Consider the following 6,178-nt stretch of genomic DNA (forward strand, 5'->3'; position numbering starts at 1 on the left):
TAGCACCATCCGCTGATGATCAACGATGTTATGATGTACTTAAAGATTTCAATGAAAACGCGCGATTACTGGATGAAGGTAATGATGTTATAGAGTTTATAACCGATATTGATGAAGCACCGTCCGTTGATGTTTTAGATGGATTTATTAATAATTTAGTTGTGTATGATGATGTGATGCTAGATAAACAAACAAATCCAGCCAGAATATTTTCTCGAGGTAGACATAAAAATACAGATGTGATCTATGTTACTCAACGATATACACAAATACCAAAAGTGATCAGAGACAACTGCAATATTTTAGTTGTGTTTAATGGTGTAGACACACACACACTTAGAAATATTCATCAAACTTGGTGTGGTGGTGACATGGATATAATTAAATTCAGAAATTTCTTCTCACGAGCGCAAGCTACTCCGCATGGATTTATAACAATAAATTTACATGATCCAAGAACAAGATATCGTGTGGGTCTTGATAAAATCTTTTAACGTTTCTGATGAGCAGCAGAGAGGGCGCCTACCAATGTTGGTCGTCCGTGGAAATTAAACAAAAAATAAATAAACACGTAGAGTACTTTATTTTTCAGCTACCTTTTCGAACTGGGGTGTCATTGATGGGGTTGGTTTCAACAAAAATAAAACATCTCAAGGAAACGTTTATTTGTAAAACTCTGGACCTTTCTACGAGATGATTTTATTTTTTTGTTTATTTTTTTGTCGGAATTCTTGGGTCTGTTCGCCCTCTCTGCTGCTTATTTATATATTTATATATAAATGTGCAGCGTATGTTAGAGTTGTAACAAAAATAATAATGTAAAAGTATTAAGTGAAAAGAAGAGAAAAATAATTTTTAAAAGATGGCATACATTTTATACAATAGAGTTGTATGAATTCTTATTGGCTAGTGAACAGACAAAATAAAATAAAAACTGAACATTCGTCCAGTTAGTATATAGGCTTTAAAAATACGAATTAATTTTTTTTAAAACAAATGAAAAACACGGTATTTACCAGACATACCCTAAAGATAACATTAAAATAAAGTTTAGAACTTCGAGTGTGCTAAACGAAATCTATACATGAAGATAAAGGAGCCATACCCCTCCCTCTCGGCCAAAACAGAAATACAGTGGGCTTGGATTGTAACTCGTGTCAGTTATTAAATATAAGAGGGGTATACTATGACGCTAAAACTATTTAGCAAAATGTTATTTCATGTAACTTGAATATTTTAACCCAACCCCCCAATATTTATTTCATATAAATTTAACTGAAACAAAGAATGTGTCTGTACGACATGAATGCCCCTGCCAATTTTAAATATAACACGTTCCAACTGCAAGGGATAGTTCTAAGTAAAGCATAATCATTACTGAATAAATTTTGACAGGGACAACGGGAAAACTGAACTTGACCTGGATTTTCTCGACATAATAAGCCTTAAACTAAATGTAGCTTCAATCAATCAAGACTTACAAAGCTTTTAACAAAAGTCATGATGCCAGGACGAAGTGAAACCTCTTTTAATTCAAGCCTCATAATAAATATGGTTTCCACCACATGAAATCTTTTAAACGGTCTCTAGTAGAAACATAATCCGCGACGGACGGACGGATGCAACTGTTGGACAAAATGTCAGGAATGTAAATAACAAATACAAATTGTATGGTGCACTGCGCACATTCTTCACTTGTTAGACTGGCAATGCGATGCTTTTGTGCCAAATGTTGTGACACGGTTGCTGCTGATGAAGAGAATCATAATAATAATAATGATGAGGACTTTGAATAGCGCCTAATCTTTAGAAGCTCTAAGCGCTTTACAACATTAGACAACACATATAAGATAAAAAAAAAAAACATATCATAATATTATTACAAAAAACAAACACCATGAAATTAGAAAAACATTAAAAAAATAAAAAAAACATGCTGAGAATATTTCAGGTAGGAAACATTATTAGGTCTTTAAGTTTGTTCCTGCAGTCGAAATAAGTGAGTTTTGAGAGTCCTCTTGAATGTGATCACTGTGTCTTTGTGTCTAAGTTCAGTGGGCAATTCATTCCACGTTGCTGGGCCCTGGTATGCAAAAGAACGCTGTCCATATGACTTTGTTTTCATAGTGGGAATAATGAGTATACGATTGTCATAAGAGGAGCGTAAGTATCTTGCTAGTGTGTACACATGGGTGAGGTCGGATAGGTATGTTGGACTAGAGTCCGACAGTGAAACGTAGCACAGAGAACAAATTTGGTGTTTGATTCTGGATCGAATGGATAGCCAGTGTAGGGTACAGAGCAGCGGGGAGGTGTGCTCTGATCGAGGTACTCTAAGTATGATCAGAGCAGCTGTATTTTGAACTTTTTTAAGTTTCTGGAGTAGATATTAAGATGAACCAGACAGAACTGAGTTACAATAGTCTTGAAAGTACTAATGAACACACAAGTGTTTTATGACAATGATTTTATTTTGATCTCTGGTTCACTCTTTGGGCCAAAATGTTGAGGAAGTAGAAGGGATTTCAAACTATTCGCAAACATTCTAGATGCTCATTGTGGACTCTCTTTTTTTAATTAACATCATCCAAGGTGACAATTGAGATAGTTCATTATTATTCAGACTCAAGTGAAGACAAGGAAGTTTAGATCGTACAACTGTGTGATCAGATCAGTAATTAAAATATGTAGTGGTTGTTATAAAAGGAGTTTAAGGAACCATATAGCTATCATGAGCCCAACCCCTAAACCCTTCTAAGATTCCATGAACTCTTCCCCATTGCGATTTGTTTTTGTTGTTGTTGCACAAGCGTGCATCCGCCTTTGTTTAGTCGACACTCCTTGGCCCCGTCCCAGCATATATGGCTGGTTAGAGACCTAGAAGTGACACCCTGTTTTTCAAAATATGTGTATGCTATATGTTTTCCTTGTCTTCCCATAAGGTCTGTATGTGTTATTGTATTGAAAACAATAATGCAGTATAAAAATTTTGCAAGGTTTTTCTGTTTTTTATCCATCAAATATTCAAGTTTTATTATCCCATGAAGTTAGTGGTGTACTTTCTTCTCTTTGTCCGGGCTGACAGTGGGCCTGATTTCCACCTCGTTAGTCTGCCTGGAAGAATGGGCTTAGACGGTGTGGAGCTGTGATAGGCAAGCATGGTCTCAAGTACGCATACTTTGTCACGACTTCGTGTACTTGATTTTGACTGAATGTAAATCAATTACTTGTTCTAGGTGATGTGTTTTGTGCGCATAGTCATCGATTTTCTTCTTCATTTTGACCAGCTTGATCTCCGCTATTGAAATTATTTTATCTTCGATGGCTACCGAGTACAGCTTAGCAATTATGCTGGTATTACTTTGTGCGGCCGAGAGAGATACCTATTCGTTTGTGCATCCGTACCGTAGCTTCTATAACCATTGGCATCAGTATAATTAATTAATTAATTCGTCGACTATTTTGTTTTTCAGTGTTGCAAAATTTGTATATGTCCGTTATGTCCGTTATACATCTAAAATTTGTATATGTCCGTTGTACGTCCAAAAACTGGTTCCTGCGCAGGTGAAGCTGTGCTTTGTTCATCTCCAATTTAAAGAACTATTTGCCGAAAGTTAGTCTAAATATTATAGCCGGAGAACAATAATACTATCTTATCCAATACTCAACAGTATCTACTCTTGAGCTGCAATGTCACGAACAAGTGAAAATTTTAAACTATTGAAAAAAATATTAAACTGCTTCGTATTTATGTGATTGTTATTATGTATTAAAACAGCATCATCAGTTATTGGTATTTTACATTCAGACACATATTTGCTCATTTGAAGATAAGGCCGAACTTTGAATACTGTTTTAATTCAAGCATATTCCTTTATAACAAAATACATTAATACAATTTGCCTTCTAACTTCTGTCATCCAAAGTGGCTAGTTTAAGTGAAGTTGCCAAATATCATGCCACAGTGTAATCTACATTTTTTGTCGAGTTATCATTGTCAAATTGTGATATGTATCGCCTAAAAATGTTTAATGGTTGTACGTATTAGTGTGACACATTTGTAGCTCATTGAAGCTTCCATACATTAGACTACTTTCAGCACTTGAGTCTGAGTCTGCATTTTGTACAACATCTTTGCATCTCGGATAGTTTGTATTTTATTTTCCTATTTCTTTTATGACTTTTTTGAAAATAACAATTACAAATGCTGATTTTGCTCCGTGGATCCGAATTCTGTATGATGTACAATTTATTTCCAACGTCAAATTTAAATTACCACTAAACTCGTCGAATCTACCCAAATCTGAAATATGCATTGATTATTTCTTTATCCAGAAAGAGACTGGATCACCACACACATACCCAGAGTTACTTATGGACTCTAATAAAAATAAACAATCAGCATATAAAAATATAAATCAATTCATTGACTCAGCAGGACTTAGGAACAAAATATAATTATTATCCCCACAAAACCAAAAGACCCAGTAACTAGCTAAATAAATTTAGAAGCCACCACATAAAAACCCATAACATATCATTCAATTTTATAAAAGTATTAATAAATAATTCACTTACGAAGCACCTATAAAAAAATAAGGAAACCGCAAAATCGGATGCCCTAGATGTCCTTAACGAACTGAATAATCAGCTAGGATTCCGGTACTAGATGTCCTTAACGAACCGTGTAACCGGCTAGGACTCCGGTCTTTTGCTAAAGAAAGTATAAATAACATTCAATCTCTAAAAACATTAATTAATGAATAACTTAAAGAGGTAATATCTAAAAACTTATAAATAACATAACGTAGGAAACACACCCTAAACACCTCGACTAGTAATACCATAATAACCTTGAAAATCTCTCTTCATACATGATTTCTACTAAGAACCTCTATAAACAGCATAGAACATTCCCCCCTCCTTTCAGAACATTTTGAAAAAAAAAAAAAGAAAAAAAAATCGCAAGTAACACCAGGCAAATGTAACAAGAAACCAGCGATGTAAAGCAAGCAGGACCGTTCCCGAGCTCTCCTTCCCACTAATGACAGGCAACCATTCAACTGTAGGGACCTTTATGGACCCACAGATTGAGGCCAAACTATCAGGGTTCCTTGAATCCATAAAAGCCTGGGGGAGGTGGCACCATCCCCTTCCCCAGGAACAACTAGCAGGCTGCTGTTCAGTCAGAAAAAAGTGGTACATACACAGTTGTGCGCACGCCACTATAATTAAACTCAACAACAACAAAAATCCAGGACTTGTCAAAAGTGTCCCCATATCAATTAGTTTTGGTTATTGTTGTGGTAATTTGTAGTGATTGAAGATTTTATAAATGCGTTAAGTTGCTCATGGTATAAATTGTGTCCAGGAAAAATGTCCATTCGATTGTTTGTGTAATTCTCTGCAGCAACTTCTTCAATGAAACTTCAAAGAATGTAAACATGATCGCATCAACAGATGTGAGTTTCTGTTCCTTTAATCTTGTACAAGTTCTCGTATTCCAGCTTATATTTGTTTTCCAATTTGGTTTAGGTGTAGCGAAAGTCAACATAATGTTTTCTTTCTTTCGTTTTATACTATTTTTGTTTCAGTAGGGACATTTTTAAGCTATGAGCGCTTTACAGAACTGGAAAGGTAGCCCTTTGTAAAAATGTTGTTTTCTATTTCGAAATTCCATTTCGCCTTTGTTAAATCTCGGCATCCAAAATGTTTTTGACTCTATAATTCTGTTCCACTTATCGTTACGGAAATATGTCAACATATAACCATTAACTGCCACCTTTGTGTCATAACCTATATAAACGAGAGAGAGAGAGAGAGAGAGAGAGAGAAAGCTAATACTGAATGGAGGAACAATGTTCTTCAGCTGATTCTATTTTGTCGAATCATCACTCGCTTACATTTGCATTTCTGCTAATAAAATGCACAATTTATTTTACAATCGTTTCTCGTATCACTTGTGTCACCTTCTCTCATTTGGTCGCCAACAATTGGCTGAGTTCAAAGATATTGTTCGGAAAAAAACAAGGTAAGAAATAACAGTTTTAATTCTGCAAATGAAGTCAATTCACTGAAGTCAAGGACACATAAAATATTATTTAGTGGCTTTTATTAGTTAAAAGATTCGGAGGTACATGAAAGAGAAGATCAAAAATGTTATAAATTTAAAGACAGT

The sequence above is a fragment of the Sinohyriopsis cumingii genome, chromosome 12 (genome assembly GCF_028554795.1).
Source record: "Sinohyriopsis cumingii isolate HCF-2022 chromosome 12, ASM2855479v2, whole genome shotgun sequence".
Classification (NCBI taxonomy): domain Eukaryota; kingdom Metazoa; phylum Mollusca; class Bivalvia; order Unionida; family Unionidae; genus Sinohyriopsis; species Sinohyriopsis cumingii.